Raw genomic sequence first — 19,698 nt, 5'->3', positions numbered from 1 at the left:
CGACGTGAGTTTCAGGTAATTGTCAGGAAAATATGCATGTTTCGTGTTAGATTTATTTCAGCAGAGAGGATTGTCGCGAGTCCACGTGGAAAAGTATGTAGGAGTAAAACGAAATCGAGTAGATAATTAAACAGCTTTAAAGATTCTTCGAAATCGCGCAGTCTCTCTGTGCAGATAATCTCATAAAGGGAATGTTTAACAAAAACTGAAGCTTGCTTCGGAAAGAAAATACCAAATGAAGGTAATTTTAAATTGTCGATTTTATGAACGTACTTGTCACGTCGAATATTTCAGGAAACAAACTTTTGGCGTATTAGGACAAAGACTACCGAAATTTTTCTACGAATATTCTCCCGAATATATAAATTAACACTAGCTAAAGTGTTTTTCTTCTTAATCTTCTTAATTCTACATTTATTTTCAATAAATAACGCAGTTATGCGTTCAAAAAGTGATCGTAAATTTAAAGTTCAGTCCAACATGATCGCTTATAACGTAGAACGAAACTTTCTGACAAACCCGTGAATTGTACTTTTACATTTTAAAATATAATGAAATACTTGCTGAGCACGAACCCCGGTTACTTTCATATTCCGGCGAATTTCCATGGGGACCGCTCGTGCGAACAATTTCGCATTGCTGACGAATAGTCGAACGATACCGTGTCATTTCGTAGGCTTCGCCGTGTTATTTCAATTGTAAAAAGTATCTTGCGAGACGTCCTCGATACTTTGCTTGGAACCGTTGGTATGCAAATGCATAAAACGCTGTAAAGTATTCGATATCCATGGGCGGTATCGTTCTCGAATAATTAACGAGCTCGCGGTATGGTCATGGAATCGTAGGCTAAATTACTGCACTTATGTACCTAAACCGCCCATTAAATCTACCCAGAAACGTGTATTATTTTCAGCTCGGCTCGTCGAGATCGATATGAACTATATGGCGGTGCATAAGTATCGGGTTCAGCCTGATTTGTATTCTTCGTTTAAACGCTTTCTATATTTCTAATCGCGCACTCAGGCATTAATCGAAGTTCGTTCTAATTTTACCGTTTTAAATAATAGATTTTACTAGGGTACCTTAATTAATAGATTTGATCATTAGAGTTGACACTGAAAGGTGTACGAATTACATGAATACTCATTGGTTATGAGAGTAATTAGTTAATATTTCTTTGTCATTTATGTTTGTCTCTAATTATCTTTGCACCTTTATTTAATTTTAGTTTAAACGAAATTGCAACATTTAATCAAATCTAGTAATTGTCGATGTAGCTAGACGGTTTACTTCGATGCTTTCTGTTGTCTCATATTTGTTTCCTAAGCTAACGTCAAATATACTCACTGGAATAGGTTTGATGCTATTGCGTCAAGGAATTAAACGGGACACCCTTTGGGCACAGACCTGAAGTGACGTCTACTGACAAACTGATTCCATTAACGATTAGATACGACGAACTTAGTCAGTCGAAAATATTTTTTAATTTTCTGAATAAGTAGAAAGTTATATTAGTTTAAAGTGTGGATTTTTCTAGCTCCTTGTGCAGAACATTAGTGTCACTTTTAATTAGCTGTCTTCTTTCCTCAGGATTTAAATGACAGCGTGACACTACACTTGGAAACTTTTGGTGTCACACGTTAAACTTATAATTTCGCCTTTAGTCTTATTTAGTTCACGTATACATTTACATTTCTCTCCCTTATCAGCTTTTAACAAAATCATGAACGACACAAAGATAGAGAGCGCCGATAACGCATGAATAATGTGACATAGCACGCTGTCATCAGATAAAGAGCTAAAAGGCACGGCACAAACGAACGGTTACAATTACATGTAAAAATTATAGATCAAAATGGGCATACACAATAAATGATTAACACCATTTCAAAAACAATAAATCCAAAAAATGTACAAGTAATGAAAATTTTGTATCACATTAAACATATTCTTACTACTGTTACGAGGTAGCTATAGTTATAATTCTACAGCTGTAATTAAATAGCAACACCCCTTTAAATGCTCATTCAAGAAATTTTAATGGCCCTTAACCTTTTCAACAATTAATGCTACTCAAGCCTCTCCATCTTCATTATCCACTAACGACGTTGTTCAGAACTGTACTTAAGAGACAGTGTTTGTATACTTTTGAAGTAACGTCGCTTAATTATTAATTACTCAAAGATGAACCTTCGAGACTTTCAATGAAAAGATAATTACATTCAAGATGATTCCTTTGGTAATACTTTCGTGGAACAAGTTCAAAACTTCTGTTTGTAGGCTTCGACGTATTTTGTACTGATTTTTGCACAAACCAATTAAAGTACTCTACCAATGAGTACTCAACTCTACTAGATCATTAATAATATTTTCACTGCAATTTTGATACTAACTATTGAAACAAGAAACTATAATCGATGATCGATTATTTCCCACTTTCCTCGCTAATTTCAAAGATACATCTTTAAATTATGTTTACTTCGTCAGGTTTATCAATCACATGAAGTTCAATAATAATTACAAAACTAAAAATAATAAAATATTATGATATATATATATATATATCAACCATCTACAACTCTTTGCTAAACCTTTTACCAAAAATTCTTTTCGCAAATATTATTACGACGTTCTCCCACGGTGTAAGACTTTTCGATCAGCCACACGATATCGTGGTATGTGACACGAAGAAACACGGTGCCTCTGTTCAATATGCAGTCGCAGAACTCAGTTTACAAAAACCAGAGGCAACCTTCTGTTCTCGACACTGAGCAGACATGGTGTGCATGCAAAATGCAACGCTGGATCACAGTGCAATTCGTGGGCTGGCTGTCCCTCCTCCAGCTGAGAATAATCGACGGTATCTGATGTCCTGAGTGGGCGTGAATAATCACAGATCGATGGCTGGAAAGAGACGCGTGGAAGCGGCCGGTGGACGCTGCTGATACGTTATGAATGTTGAAAGAGACGGTATCGACCGTACCCGGCGAAACGAAGCGAGGTGGACGCCGGTTGTGTGTGCGATGGCGTTTCATCGATCGTCCCCATCGAAGAAGTGAAATCGACAGGTGAATGTCATCCGTCAAATGCTGTCGATCCCCTATACCTTGCTTTGCTCGCTGTTTCCCGTAAAAATGGATCCTTTCCTGGGTGTGCTGACGATACACTCATTAATACCGATACGTATCCTGCGACAGAGTGTAATTGAGCGCAGTAGCGTCGCTAGGGTCAGAATTCACTGTTATACTTAGAATCACCCTCTACTCGCTTGCACCACCAGTTACGGGACACCTTGTATTAATAATTTCTGTATACCATTGATTTCCAGTTTCCAGGACATCACCAAACAAGTCAACAATTAAAATGGTGACGTACCCCTTCGAACTCCTCTTGCGAGTCCAAAACCGCCTCCGTTTCCTCGAAACGAATCGGCCGTCACGATGGGAACGTTTCGAAACATAATTTCTTAAGAACAGCCCCGCGCTAGGAGCGATTCCAGCTCCTCAAAAAACTCCTTAGCCCAGGCGAAGGTTTATACGGCGAGCTTCCATTTTGCTCGAAAGACCCGTGTAATCCTCCCGAGCAGGTGCTTTGCTCGCATCGCCGTCGCTTACATCTCTCATCCGCAGCTCCGCGTAAAATCAGCCCGAGGCGTTTCCTCAAGTCCGCGGAACCGGCACCGAAGAGCACCCCGCTGGCTCGTTCTCGCTCGTTTCATTTTTACGACCGGCTAGGATCATTTTTTACGAGCCATTCCGTTGCTCTCGTTGTCCAGAACTCATCCGGCGTGCAGCACAACCACTCGTCGATCCGCCTCGTCGACGACCGCCCTCGTCGTCGAAGAGGGTTGCAACGAGTGGCGCTTCAACTTTCGATCGGATGACTGGGGGGATAAAGGGGGCGGGGGGCCGGGGGAACGGAAATGCGCCATCGAAGATGACTCTTCGCGGAAAATCTCGCCCCGAAAATATCGCGCGTCCCGACGCCCGGCGACGCGGCACGAGGGCGCGCCGCGGGGAACGGAAAGTTTTAGATTGAAGTTTCCGCACGAATGAAAAGTTAAGCACCGTCGTTCGCATCGCAGCTATTCGCGGTAACAACCACGAGTCTGGGGGTCGTTTCGCGAGTAATTTTCCATGGTCACATGGAGATTTTTATTGCTGCCGTTCGACTATATTCGCGTTAAGTGGAGCCGGGGACTCTTCGGATCTGCGTGCTCGCGGTTTCGCGAGAACCGCTCGAGTATCGTGGCTGCCGGAAGTGCGCCGGAATATCGATTTTTGGGGTGAGGGTATGTTACGAGTACCCGGGGTTGGTTTTCACTTTGCGAAGTAATTTTGAGAAAATTTCTTTTGGAAGAACGCGTTTCGAGATCTGGTTACAGTTTTACTGCCGAATAGAAACTTTTCTAACGGGACACGATCGAGTGCACCCGCACCCGGCGAAAATTCGATGTCGATTTTCGCGAAAACAAAGCTTCGCCCGAGCAATTTTTATTCTATATTTTTGACTTATTTTTTTCATGTCCACCCCCTTTCGCTTGTATTACGTACCAACAGGCTATTGTTTTATCTGTTACTTAAAGACTTGTCGTTCCAGAATTCTCTAACTTTTCTCAACGTGTTTAACAATCCTCTTGTTGGGAACTTTCCATCAATTCCAAAGAAAGCTCCGAAGACGTCAACGAACACCAACGTCTAACTGGGTTCCGCAACGCACCCTCCACTCATAACAAGTTCCCCCGCGTGGCCGCAAGGTAACGAGGTTCGAAAACGTGTTCGTCGAGTCAATTAACGCGTAATTAACGCCCGACGGTGAGGAATTGAAACTCGACAATGACATTGTTCCCTATGAATCGTCCCAGCTTCGACGCCCCGCCTCGCGCAATTTGCGTCTTAGAAGCGAAGCACGAGCCCGAGGATTCGTTTCCTTATGTCGAAACGTGTTCCCCGTTCCCCTTGTACGTGTTAACGAAACGAGCTGCTGAAACGTTGGTATACACACGGTGTACATCGGCCCGGTAAGTGGCAACGAGTACAGCCGTGTACAGTTTAAATGCAGCCGTTCAATAGAAACGGGGCATAGAATAATGGCCAGGCCTACCGCGGACCACCCGCCGGAGGGTTAGAAAATTACGGACGCCTAACACGGCGGCGTCAATCATGTCACGGTGTTAGGTCGATTATAAACTCGACTCGAAGGCGCCGGTGGAAAGTTTTACGAGCGGCGAATTTTATCGCGAACCGCTCGTCGCGACGATCTCTTATCGAAAAGTTTCCTCCTCGGCTGTTAAGTGGGTCTGATAGCTTTTCAAACCAATTAGATATTATATCTCGTAATTAAGCCATATAATTTCAGGCTATATTGCCTGTTCCACTTTCCCTGATTGTAGATAATTTCATTTGTGATGGAGCGATTTGATTTCTTATCGAATATACGTTCTCTGTACTTATATGTCATGTATTTATTGTAACAATCCGTTGTCACATTTTTCTGCCGTTGTTGAACCGTTCTTGTATACTGCGTCTTTTATCGTATGGCATAAAAAAAGTCACGGTGAGAAAAATCACCTGCCGTTACGCTTGCCCTCGCCATAAATGAGAAGATAGTACACCGCGCTGCAAAAAACCTAGCCTCGCTACTACAGGCATACACACGCTATCGGAGAAGATGCAATATTCGAAAGTACCCTATCTTTTAAGAGTGTAATGGATTATTCGACAAGATTCTCACGTACATTGTTTATAAAAATAAAATATAATAGTGACACTGTTAATCCCAATAAATATTGATCCTGTTTCAATCGAATAAAAAAAAAAAAAAAAAAAAAACAACTTAAAAATGAAATAATTATACGAAGTAAATATTTTGTTTATACTGTTAAATGTATTCCGTAAAGACGTATTTCATTTTGCAGGAATATATTCAAAGGGAAATATGGATAAAGGTGAAAGCTGTGCATCCCTTTTTTTTTTATTTTCAAGCTTTAGAATTTGTGCAGATTTTCAACCATGATAATTCATAAGTCAGAAAGCTGGGCATCTAACTATAATCGATATAAACATCTTGCATGTTACAAACATAATACAGAAGTGGGAGAAGTATTCGCTCCAAGAGTAACCCAAGAACGAAGCATACTTTTGCCCGGGGCCAACGAGGGGATGGTTGAGCGAAACAAATCGCCACGTTCGCGACTTCCATCACAGGCAATTCCCGATTGATGCGCGCTTTTCGCAGGGCCGACATAGAGAAGCGGGTCGCCTCGAGCGTACCGCTAAGCCCCACCGTTGAAGAAATTGCTTCGAATCAATCTCAAAAATTGGCACGAAAACAGCGACTTCGCTCGCGGTCATTCCCGTACTCGTCGCTAGAGGGATACCTTCCTCCCAAGTTGTTACGCAGAGTGTTTCGTTCACAAGTTAAGCATTTCATGAGAGGATGATGGAACGAAACAAATACTTTCATAAATATTGTTTGATTATTTTTCGTGAACGAAATAATGGGGAATTTGAAAAGCAAATCAATTTCTTTTCAATTCTTTCTTTCTCGTCGGATCGTGGATAGCGGCAATCCTCGACGGGAGCGAAAAGGAACCAGGTGGAAGGAAATATTACGGAAAACAGTGGAAAAGGGAAAGGAAGTTTTGTATACGCTCGAGGAAAGTTTTGTGTGACGAGGCGTGAAACGAACGTAGCGGCGATACGAAATGTTTCCTTGGGAGGAGTTGAGGAAAACGGACATATCAAAGGAAAGGGAAGAGTTTACTCGCACTCGATAGTGTCGCTGCAGTTTGTGTGCATTTTAACCCATTGCACTTGGAGTTATTTCGGGTTTTTTACTTACTCGGTGGCATCTTTTTTTTAGGAAAATGTGCACACAGGAATCGTGTTACATTAAATAGTGTTGCTTAGAGATACGAGCCGTTCACTGCACAAATCGATTAAATCCATAAAACAAAAAGTACAGAAATGCGATGAAATAATGTACAAATAATAGTAATAATAATAATAGTCATAGTAATAAATAGGGTAGAAAATGAAGAAAAACAAGTTTAAATTAAATTTTCCAAAGATGTCAAATGTGTTTCTTCCGTCACGCACTGAAATCCTTTAAAAAATGCTTTCGTGACCAGAAGTCGCTCGGTCGAACACGACATCTCCATTTAGAAACACAGGACGTAAGAACTAATACGCCAGAGTACAAGAATTTCCACCGTTACACGCAATGTCTACTAAACTGTCAACATTACGTGAAAATAATTTCTACAAAATAATGAACCCTGTCTCGCACTTTATATTACATGACCCCTAATGCTGTTCTGTTCTATTACCATGCAAGGGAAGAAATAGCGACTGTGGTATTTTTGCCACTTCAAAACTTGGGAAAGCCGTAGGTCGATCGAATTCGATATTCCGAGAAATAAACCTCTACCTCGTAGTGATATTAAAATACCGTTCGCCATTGTGGGAGACGAAGCCTTTCAGCTAAAGACATATTTATTAAGACCATTTCCAGGCTTTCAACTCTCCGATAACCGTTTAAAAAGAGTTTTTAATTATCGGTTATATCACGTACTGGGATGTTGAGAATTCATTTGAGGTATTGTCCCAAGAATTTCGCATAAACATCAGGCAAGAAAGAAGTGTAAGTAATTTCCTGGAAGAAATTCAAAATTTGAATTAGTTACGAGAAGATTCGCAAGGATGAGTTTTTATTCGACGAAGGTTGCACTTGTTCCATAATGGATGGTAAAAAAAATTAGGCTGTTCAAACGTTGCAAAAGTGGATCGGCTTCGGTGATCGGCTGTTGAGCTCTTGAGAGTATTCAATTAACAATGTCGTCCTGACAAGCCCGTTGTCGTGTCTTGTAAGATTGATAGCTCCTTACAAATTAAGGGAAGAAAGTAAATCGATAAAATGATTAATGAGGCTCCGCCTCTTATCCTCGCCCCACGTGCAAGTTTCTCGGTGGAGTTCGGCGCTTACTCTGTGAAATTACAGTTACTGTTTATTGATTTGGATTGACAGCGATGTTTCGATTAATTAAATTTAATTGAGATGGATTACAGCTTGCCTCTTGAAATTCGATAGTTATAGTTCTAAGTGCTTTGTACTATTACTTACTCCCGCTGAACTTCGTTACTAATTAGTAGAGAGGTTGTAATTTGAAGTTCAGAAACAACAAGTATTTCAATGTATCTAATTACAAAAGAAACTCGTTTCAGAATATTCGGTCCAATTTTTACCTTTCTTTAATTAATTAAAAACTCTGATATTGAAAAGGTCTAATAAAAAGCTTCGAGCTAAAGTAGCATTTTTGTTTAATATTACAATATTAATATCACGTAATCCAACCACCGCCATTTCCAAGCAAATCGACGCGAAGCAAACCGTTCCGACCACTCACCGAGAACATTGGTACATCTCGAGGTATTCGATTTCCCGAATTTCGACGTCTCTCCGATAATTACCAAGCATTAGAATTATCAGGTAACTTCGCTGGCGGTATGTCTCGATTCTTCCAGTGTACAGAAGCGAAACGTGTCGTGAGCTGTCGAAACCGAGACCGTTTCCAGCCAAGAGATGATCGTCTCACGATCTCCTCGACTCGTTACCGACGACTCAGACTCGCTCTGCACCGAAATTAGCCGTATCTCTTGCATAATAACCCAAACTCTCGGTAGGTAGCGAGGCGGCGAGAGGCATCGCGTTCCCTGTCTTTACAAAATTAACCGTTTCGCTAAACGCAGCCGGGGACGTTGTTCGACGCTGTTCGACGCTGTTCGACGCTCTCGACGTGCGTCCCCTCCCTCCACCCCTTCCAACCATCCCTGTCGTCGTCGTTTCGCGGCGCGGGTTCTTCGCCGTTTCGTCGTAGCTAAGAAGGCAACCGGGACCGTACCTAAAGCTAACTTGTAACACCGTAACTGTGTAACTGCATTACAGCTTGCCACTCGTATAAATTAACTGGAATCTCAAGAAGTAAGTGCCCGGAGAGAGCAAAGCGCTAGTTGACTTGCTAATGCTATTTACTAGCCTGTGCTCGCAGTGACGTAATACCCGGCACCACGAAATTGTTCTTCGGCGCGCCTGTCCAGCTTCAAACGCGCGGGCCCCGTTTTCCCTCTAATTTCCCGTGTTCCCGTCCGCGGACCGTCCACGTGAGTAAAAGTCGCCACGGCCTTTCTCTTCCAGCCGTCGGCGACGGACGAAATTCCCCTCGCGGTACCCTGTATTAACATCCTGGAAAATTAATGTCCCGTTGCGCCTCGTCGAGCCGAAAGAGGCTCTCCCTTAACGAACTTTCCCGGGGATAACCCTGCTCCACCGCGAACGTGTTGGCTGCGTTTTAGTCTCGCGTCTTTTTTCTTCATTTTTAGTCTTTGTTTTTGTTTTTTTTTTCTTCTTTCTTTTAAGTTTAACGAGATTTTCTGTGTTTCTGGGGTTAAGAGGCGACGAAGCGAGCGGACCACGATTGTCTCGGTTGCTTTGTTGTCGATTTGGGCTGAGTGTTAGCAGCCACTTAAACCCATTCACTGCCAACTACGTGATGTCTCGTGGTTCAAATTTCGTGTTAGCGATCAATAAACATATTAGTACTTTGTCGGACAGGCCTCGATTAGGCATGTGTCAACTAATTGCGGAACGGTGTCCGAACATCTATAACTTCGTTGCTTTTACGAATATCGATACTTGAAGAAAATAAAATTTAACAAAATTGATTTTATTCAAAGTTAAGTATGAAAATACCCTCTTAATGTTAACAAAAAAACATGTTCCCAGGAAGGGAATCGTACTTATAGTGGTGTTTATCCTTATCGAGGAAACGATATGATCGTTAAACATTGCCCCGTACCATTAAAAGCGACGAAAGTATTTTATGATGTTAACCGGAGCGAAACACCATGTGTCTAGCCAGTAGACGTACATATATCCGTACCGAGCCATGATAGCAAACGACAGCTCACGTGTATTGCACACTCCCAAAATCCATTCCAATTTCGTTGGCCGAAATTGAATCGATGGGAGTCCCGAACGTGACGCGTGTAAATTTCTACGTTGCGATAGAATAACGTCATCCCCCATGAAATCGCCGGGAAAAGAGTCGAATCGAGATCGCGGTTATCGGGGTATCCTAATGCCTTTATCTATCGATGGAGGACACCGCAGGCAGAGTCGGAGTTCGACCCAAAAATGCTGCAGAGCAATCCATTGCCGTCAAAGAACTTGATTCCCCTCCACGAGAGACGAAATCGCGAGAAAAACACGAGAGTCACTTAAAGCGACGGGACCTGTCTTATCAATTTCTTTTTTAGCAGCTCCTGTGGCGCTATGATCAATAAGGGTTGCCGTTTGAATCACCCATAAATTCAAACACCCACTTAAACATGTGAATATTGGTATATTCTTACATTTTTGCCCATGAACGTTTCAAAGATGCTGGATCGAGTTTTTTAAGTGGTATTTATCATTGCTTTTATAATTCGTACGAAACATTTATTTATTTGATTATTGATTCGTCCTGCTCGAATGTTCTTTATGTGAATAACTGTTGTTCTATTTGCTTCATCACGATTTATAAACTGTGCAATTTATTTTTTACATTTATGCTACTATGACATCAATGATGATATCTTTGCATGGGGGTGGAGGTGTACGAGTTTAGCTTTTATCAGTACGATAACGCACATGCATACGATAATATCTTGAAAATTAACGTATCACATGAAATAAGCAATTTAAAATACATTGTACTCTTATCAAAAATGATTATTTGTTATGAAAACGGTCGATAGTCACATACAACGATGAAGTGAGTACTAGCGAGAGTAATCACAGTTTGACGACTCAATTTCACCGTCACCGATCAATCACGGCCAACATGATTAATGACGGTACAATTATTACATAACGCTAATTAACCATACACCCCTTTCATTCGTCTCTTTCATCCTTTCCTCTATCAAGTACGAGTTAACGACATGAAAACGAGTGGTACTGTATCTAGCGGAAGTTGAAACGCAACAATTGCAACTTAACACGCCACACTTTTTCATATTTGCTGAATAATTCAGGCGTGACGCAATCGGCGACGTTCATCGAACTCGTAAATTCTTTTTTATACTGACCGAGACGGAAAAAAGTGGTCTTCTCGTTGAGTTGCGTGTACACAACTGACAAATTCAACATCACAGGAAATCTCCAAGCAGCACTGAATCATGAACACGCGACAACCGATATAATTAGTTTTATACATTATTTAAATTTAAATAATAACATATGAACGTACGCCAGCTGTAAATAACTCAAATATAACGTCAAATCTAATCGAAAGGTGGTTGCTAATAATCCGTGATGTTGACGCGACCTTAAATAAATTAAATTAATAAAAAAGAAAAAGAAAAGAACATGACCAAGAAGAACCCGAAAACATCACCGTGGCAAGAAACAATCCGTTCCCCGTTAATCGAATAAAGAAGTCACGTTCTCAACGTTGCGTTAATTATACGGAGCGTCCAAGACGCCATCTCGGAACAGCGATACACGATCGTTCGATCGATGGTCCATTACAACCGGGTCATCTCTCATTATCTGGACGAAGAAGATATCGCGACGCGAGAGTAGCGAGACGATGAGAAGCCGGAACCGAGAAGGCGAAAAAGAAAAGTAATTGAAACCTGCTGATGAAGTTTACGCTTGTAACTACGAAGTTGAGGGGTTCCGTTGGCTATTAGAGATTGGATTATCCAGGGCGAAAAGGAGAGAATGGACAGGGAGAGGGGATCACAAAGAGAATCAGAGGGTGGATGCAGACCCAACGAAATCCGGATGCAGGAAAAGAAAATGAATTTCTTATTCACGACGCGACGCCGCATCGTTGCCATTCGGCGCTTTAATAACGCGATGAGAGGGTGAACGGAAACTCGAGGGACGACGACGGAGACAGAGGGAAGTGTTAAAACAGCGGCAGCCTTTTTCGGAGTTGGTCTCAAAACCGAATGAGGAGAGGGTTACTTGGACGTTCGGTGACCAGCGATGAAATAAATTTAATTACTACCGCGTCTTCGTCTTTTGTACGTGGCAGGAAAAGAAACATCTTTTTCGCGAATCTCGGCGCGAGCACGGAGCGAAATGCGCGAGAAACTCCATTTCCGAAATTCATTATGCAGGCCCGGGGAAAACTCGATCTACGTCGAGCGGCTGGGGAGTTTTATTCCTTTGGCGAGTTTGTTTTAAGTTTCGTCCACCTCTCGATCCCGTTCCCATCTAGGGAGGCATCGTCATCCCGGACTTGGTATATTACCTAGTAAAACCTTGTGAAAGTAAATCTAGTGTTATAATCGTGTATTACCATCAACAGACTGAAATACCGAAGAATTCTCTCTGAATTGTATCTAATTAATCAACTTAGGACTAACTTCTGAAGTTAGATTCATATTAGAAGGGGACTTCAGAAAAAATAAAATGCAATTGTCAACGAAAGAATGAATTTTGTTCAAAAATATACCATTGCTACTTGACAAACATCAGGTTTTACGTAAACATTATTTTCACCAGTCGAAACTGATTTATTCCAACTGAACCGAATAAACGTAATTAATACCAGCATTATTGAGCACGCCGTCAGCTGACGTTGACTTATCTCCGAGTAAGATTAATGTCGTCAGTCGCGATTACGCGAACGTAAAAAAGTGGCCAACGCTCACCACTCACCGAGATAAACGGTCGAAAGAATCGTTTTGACGCGTTGACGTGTCGATACATTCGTCGACTGCGTCCATTTCCGCTCGGATCTGGATTAAAATCGCGAAAGCCTATATTTCTTGTCTGCAGGTGGAGCTCTCTCTCAAAAAAAAAATTATTGCTATAGAAACACTTTTCAGCGAAAAACGGTTCCTCGATACCGGCCTTCCAGGATGCTCGCCTCTTTTTCTTTTTGATCATCGCTAGATTATCGCGATCATATTTTACTTTGTACGCGGAGCACGGCCGAAAGTATGATCCCCGCATAAACGCTCCAAGATATCGCTACGAGCACCAGACTATACAACTTACTGTTGGCAACATATTTCGCGATGAACGCAGGTTAAATTAAAGGTCGAGCGCGTATCTTACGAGTCAGTGAAAAATTATGAACATTGCTGCGGAATATATTGGGAAGTTTACGTTGCAGCTTGCAAATTGTCTGCGAGATCTACGACACTCAGGTATCGCCGCGATACGTTCGCCCGGAGGTGTTTACTTTTTGTTGAGAGTAAAGCGTTCCTCGAGCCCTTTACATCGTTCTGTATGAATTCTTGTTTCATGTTTAATTAACAGTTTCAGTTTTGCAAGCATAATTGGTGCCTGTTCGGTGTACTTAGGCCATTTTGACAAGAATCTATTTGCAGAAAAATTCTTAAATGGAAATAAAAGAATTAGTTCATATTACAGAGAAAATATTAGATTAGGCCTTTTTGACAAAACAATTACAACAACTTCACCGAACATATCCCAATATTTGTTTTATCGTAATAAGTGAGATAGTTACTTGAGTAAATATGAGTAGAATATTCGTCCACTGAAAAAACTTATTATTTTCCCACCGTGAAATTGGATGAGGGATGATAAGAAGTGGCAGGAGCTCGTGAAAGAAGGCACTAGCGAAGGTAATTAGACCCCTCATTACTAGAGTCAGATTGTGGACACTAGAATTGCGTAGTCATTACTCGAAACTTTGATGAAACTCATACGCATTCGGACAGGAAGCGGTTCTCAATAAATGCCCAGGTCAGTGTACTCAGTCCTTTTCAAAACGAATAATGGAGATAGGAAACAATGTGCCCCTCTGTGTGCCGGAGGCATTATCCTTACGTTCTCCTTGCGACTTAGGATCCATCGACAATCCGCTGTCGGAGGATCCTCGAGCTTTCTATGTGTGTATTTTCTAGCCGTCTGAAATGACTGCCTATACGTGTAGTACAATCTGTAATACGCAAATGAAGACTCCAGTGGATCCTGGGTATTCTGATGGGACAAGGGATTATACACTTGGCTGACCGTGTCAGTGGAATAGCACTGCTGAAAACCGATCCCGTCGAAGGCAGGCAAAATTTATAGTTTTGTACTTTCAACATATATATGGAGGATTATATCGTGTACATTCATTATATACTTTCCCAATTTGGTAATTAAAGATTTAGGAATTTTCAGCATTATAGGTTTGGTAATTGTTTTGACTTTTGACAGGAAGGATAAAGAAATATAGAAAATTGTACAAAATTTAATAAAATAATACATTTTACCGACGACACCAACTTTTGATGCATTGAGACGTATTTAATATTTATGCCGTGTAAAGAATTTTCATTATTTCTGCATGACACGCTTTGCGCCTGGAATTTGAATAATTTTCTGGCAGCATAATACCGAAGCTTTTAACATCAATGTATAAAAATATAAAATACTTGAATTTTGGTATGCGAAAATTCGCATGAAATCTGTTACGCGACACTAAACATTCACGGATATTTGTCAGCAAAAATTCATACTCGCGTTGAAATTAATTATCCATACCGTGCAGAATGTAAACAATTTTTAATTGGTACTTTGAGTTCTTAAATCGCAACAATTTTAATTAATCACAGTACGTTATTTATCGCAACGCGAAGCCTGTGTAATTCAAATATTTTTGTAAATACATTTATTCAAGCTTCATCGACTTCTCGCAAACGAGCAGGCGGTTACGTGTCAAGCTTTAAATCCGACGAAATGTTTGAAAACCGCACATTCGTTGCATTGTCGATGCTGGATGTACCGATAGAATTAAACTCGTTAAAAACTCTCTGGGCCTGGAAGGGCAGGAACCAATTGACAGCGACAGGCCTGACGCAGTAAATTTTAACGGATTTTTATCCCGTCGATTCTTTACTTCTAACCTTATTTCCTTGCCACAGAAAAGTCTTATCAATTCTTCGTGTTACTTTTTGTCCTTTATGCCCATTTTGTGCTTCTTTGTCGTAATGCCAGACACGTTGGCGTGATTCACCCTAACAGCCCCAGAGAATGGTAGTCAGTGGAGAATAATTTTCATACTTAGTGGCAGTATCCTCGCTGCATAGGAAACCTGGACGACAAGCATATAAACTTCCGTCCCCCTGGACAGGCTGGATCATGCTATCGTAATTACAAGGGTAGAGACATCATCGTTCTCCCGACTCGTAGATGTCACCTGTAAGTTTGCGTTTGGAGAGAGTAGTAGAGATGGACGAATGAACAGTGGAGTTTAATTTAGGGACAATGCGTTAGAGAAAAGTTTCCGAGTTGGTGCCTTAGAACCGTCTAAGGGGAGTTGCTTGTCAAAAAGTGACTTTTCCTTAAAGTCTGAACACGTAGGACATGTCAGTAATATAATTATTAGGATCGATGGATATTTATACAAATTTTCATCTGTCCTTCTTCGTGTACCACGCGATGTAACTTCTTCGAAATCTTTGGATTCATAACTCCTGAAACTTTAACGATCCTTCTTGAGATCAACTCTTCCTCCACTCTTTGCCTTTCCACTCGGGCAATTTCGCAGTACGCATTAATTCTCACCACGAATGTTCCGGGATCATTTCCAAAACTAGCGCCCAGTAAAGTAGTTGACGATTAATCCCTCAGAGAAGTTTACACGTGTGATAACCCTCGGTAATGTCGGCTGACCTTTCCCAGTCGTATAACAGAGTTTTGATACACAACTGGTCGGATGTAGGTTGAGAATAGTGGCAGCAGAGAGGGAGAAGGACGCGTTCAGAAACTCACAGAACGTTGGGCGAGCGACCTATAACTTAGCCTCAGTTGGGGTTAATCGTTGTTATTCCATGATTTAATGCCTCAACGAGACGAATATCCCACACTTCTGGAATTAATGGTACGACGCAGTTCGGGTTGATAAAAGAAAACGGTGTTGAAATCGCTAGACAATCGTTCAGTTCGAAAAAGTAGTATTTTCATTCTTTCGACCCTTTCAGACCTGACTCTCTTTTAAACAGAGAGAAAATTACATTTCGATAAATTGCATTTCTTTCGTACAAACTCGTACCAACGTGTTCTGGAATGAGTTGCTTTCGAGGAAGATGACCAACTATTTGGAAGGTGGTGCACAAGGTTGCGAGAGGATACAGTATGCGACACATGAAGAGAAGTGGAGGACAGTCAAGAGGGACCCCGCGGACGATTCAATCAACCAGACGAATCTATGGTACACCTGAGTGCACGAATTCTCTTGCCAACTGAGGGACAAATAGCCGATTTCGAGCTATCCCACCTCCTTCTCGATACCCATCTTGGTCTCAGGATCAAGGTACTTGACATGTATAGGTACATCAAATCATTGCGCTACTGATTACACAACAAAGGGTCACGAGCATTCCGAAACATCGACGCTCTAATTGGAAGCTCACATGCTTATTTCCAGGTTGTTGGGGATCTAGATCCAGGTTATAAGAGGAACGTTGATGATAGGCAACAATTTACTAGAAACAATATTTTCTCTTGAATCGTTTAGATATTAACCACTCTTGGTTCCATTTTTCTAAGATTTTTTTAGCTAAATAAATCCGTTCGTCTTCCTTTGGGATTATAAAATATCGTTGTATTGTTTTACGATGATCCATACACCAAACGCAAATGCACAACTATGCATCACGTGCCAGGAAATAATTGACTTTCAAATATTATGTACGCGTGTGTTATCATCGAACCCGAAAGGTTTAATAAATCTTACTATACCGTAAAATCATCGAAAATTCCACGTTTTGCGAATGTTTCGCGTTGCTTGTCACTCTCTAATTTATCAAACCCATTTCCAACGTTACAGCGAACCCAAAAAACTTGTTACTACACCGCCAGATTGATGTTCCAATTTTTCATAACGGAACTGTCAGTTGTTAAATTGTAAAAACAAACGTCCCGGCGTCGCGAGAAAGATATTCGGATATTTTTCGTTTCATTAACTCTTAAAAAGATTGCTCCCGCTGGTAACTCTCGTCTAATTCTCCCTTTTTTCCTCGCTAGTGGGAAACGTGGAGTTTCCATTAAGGATTATTTCCATAGGAAAAGACTTTTCCTCCTTCTGTCTTTAGTTCAACTCCGTTCACGGCACCCGCAAAAAAAAAACAAAAAAAAAACAAAAAAAAAAGAATAAAAGCTTTTACTTTGTTCGCGGTTTAACCGTGTGTATTTGTATGTGCACCGACTCGTTGCGTATAATACTCGCTTCATATCATCAGTATGTATAACGTGGCCGGAGAACAAAGGGTTTTAAAGTGACAAAATTCAGAGGACCCGAATGAATATTACAAAATAAGAGGAGCCTGGACACTTTTACCAAAGGTCGACGAATGTACAACTGTGGAAGCCTGAGGGCCGTTCGTTATGTTGTAACCGGAATTAAGGAACGGAAGACAATATTTAATGGAACGGGAGAAGAGATTAAATAGAAACATACTAAATTGAATAAAGATATTCCAATTTCCCTTTTCTTTTCATTCAATTTCCGAATAGTTTCTCGACTTTCATTGCTATTGAAGCGGTTATCGAAAAGAGTATTTGTCAAATACTATTTGACGTTAAACTTGAATTGTGCATCTTAGGTACTCGATCTTTTTTTTTCAAATTTTTTCATTTAAATCTGTTGAATTACATCTAAAACCAACTAACTCTCAGGTGGCACCAGTATCCAACAAAATATTGAATTATTAAAAGACAAGATTGTATAGTCTCCATTGAAAAACTCATTATTTGCTCGCGTAGGGGAACGAACGTACTAAATTTCCTGAAATTGCTTCATCACACAGCCCGAAACTTGTCCCGGGGTCCAAGTATTGCGGAAAGGACCTAGCCATAGGCGTCGAAGCGTTCGTATTTGTCTGGATAGGCCAGCCAACATATTAAATTTCATGAAAATACACCGAAACTTGTCCACGAGTACGAGGTACGGGGCGACGTTACGCTTCTCCCTGTTTACGAGCGACCGTATAACCGGCACACGCCTAATTCGCGTCATCAGTATGTATAGCATTGCCGCGTAACAAAGGGATTTAAAACGGCCCCGCAATTCAGAAGACTCGAATGAATATTCTGAACGTGGGGAACGTTGGACAGGGGGCAGAGCGAAGCCGAGAACGATGTCCGCGGAATTCAGACCAGTGGAAACTTGAGAGCCGTTCATTATTTCGCGCTCAGCTCTGTCCGTGGATGGCGAGCCCGAGGACGGAGAATAGACAGACTGAAGAGGCGGGACAGAGACGGCGCGTAGGAGGCTTGCTGAATTAGGGAAAACTGTGCGAGTCCGATTACCATCCTCCAATTTACTTCCCCTCCCCTCTTCGTGTGTTTCACGGAGACCTCCAAGAGCCGGAGAGAAGGAGAAAGAGATTTCCTCGAAGCGCACGCAGACGCAATACGGAGTTGAATTCAGCTCCGGTAATTGGAAGCTTAGCGGGTCGAATGTGTGCCCCTTCGAGAGGTGGCGACCTGGTACATGCAATAATTTAAGCCGGAATTTGGAGGACAAACGCGAAAATAGCGAGAGGTCCTTCCGCGGGAGGAACAGTCCGGTTATCCGCTTAGCGCCGGAGTGCTCGCGTCAAATCCCACTTTTCATCAATTTCCCAGCCGGGACCGCTCGGTCGGCGATGCGTCCGCGTTTGACATGAATCTGCAACCCGTCTCTAGATCGATTCCGTGTAACCCAGCGCCGCTCTCCGCTCTAATAATACACGAGGATAGGCTGTAATCGAATCGCTCTTACAGGAATCTTGCGGATACCTTAGGGTTGCTCTTGTCAAATTCTTGATGTGGCAGTCGGAGTACAACTGACGATTGATTTAGGTATAGAATCTCAGAATAATTCATTAAAAAAAAAAATGCAATACATTCATTTTCCTTTTCCTTTAAACTAGTCCTTTCAACGTTCGTTGAAAAACATAGCAAGGCCTGGTTCAATTTCACCAAGTCTTCACTTAATAATTTAAAAGAATCATTAACAACAAATTACAACAACGAAGGCATCACAGAAAATAATATACAGACCGAATGGTGACCGTCGAGCGTTTCTTTAATCCAAGATCCGAGCATGAAGTTCCTCACCGATAGAGATAAAGCTCGATTAAACCGTGCGAAAGAACGATGCACCAGTTATTGCAAATTTTCGAGACTTCTCCTTTTACGACTGCCTTTCAGCGGTCGAAGCTGTGGGCTATATGACAGATTTCGCATTGTACACCGCCGGCACACAAAGCATCCTTAAGTCAAGCTTCCCTGGGGCGATACAATGCCAACCAACAAGCCACCTCCGTTCTTCCACCTTAAAGCACGTCGCAAACTACCTGGAGAACCGTTTCTCAAACTCACCTCCCACGCAATTTCTATATCTGAGTTCCAGCTTTGTCGGCAAAGATGTAAAGCCACGAACAACAGCGGGGATTAAACGAAACGTTTGACAAACTCTGGGGCATCCGCGAGCCGAGACACGGCGCAACGAGTTGCTTGTGATTAATAACCGAGAGCTGGCGAAAGGATGAGAGCAAGCTTGTAATCAGAGCGCCCGGAATTCTTGCAGAGGAAGCGTGGCGTGGTGAATTTTTGTTCGGCATTTTCTGCTTTTACCGTGGTCTATCGTGCACGGTCTTGATTCACCTTTCTATTAGAACAAATTGAGAGAAGGAGAAA

The sequence above is a fragment of the Hylaeus anthracinus genome, unplaced genomic scaffold (genome assembly GCF_026225885.1).
Source record: "Hylaeus anthracinus isolate JK02 unplaced genomic scaffold, UHH_iyHylAnth1.0_haploid 3, whole genome shotgun sequence".
Classification (NCBI taxonomy): Eukaryota; Metazoa; Arthropoda; class Insecta; order Hymenoptera; family Colletidae; genus Hylaeus; species Hylaeus anthracinus.
The sequence above is the reverse complement of the archived record's forward strand: the minus strand, read 5'-3'. Positions refer to the sequence as shown.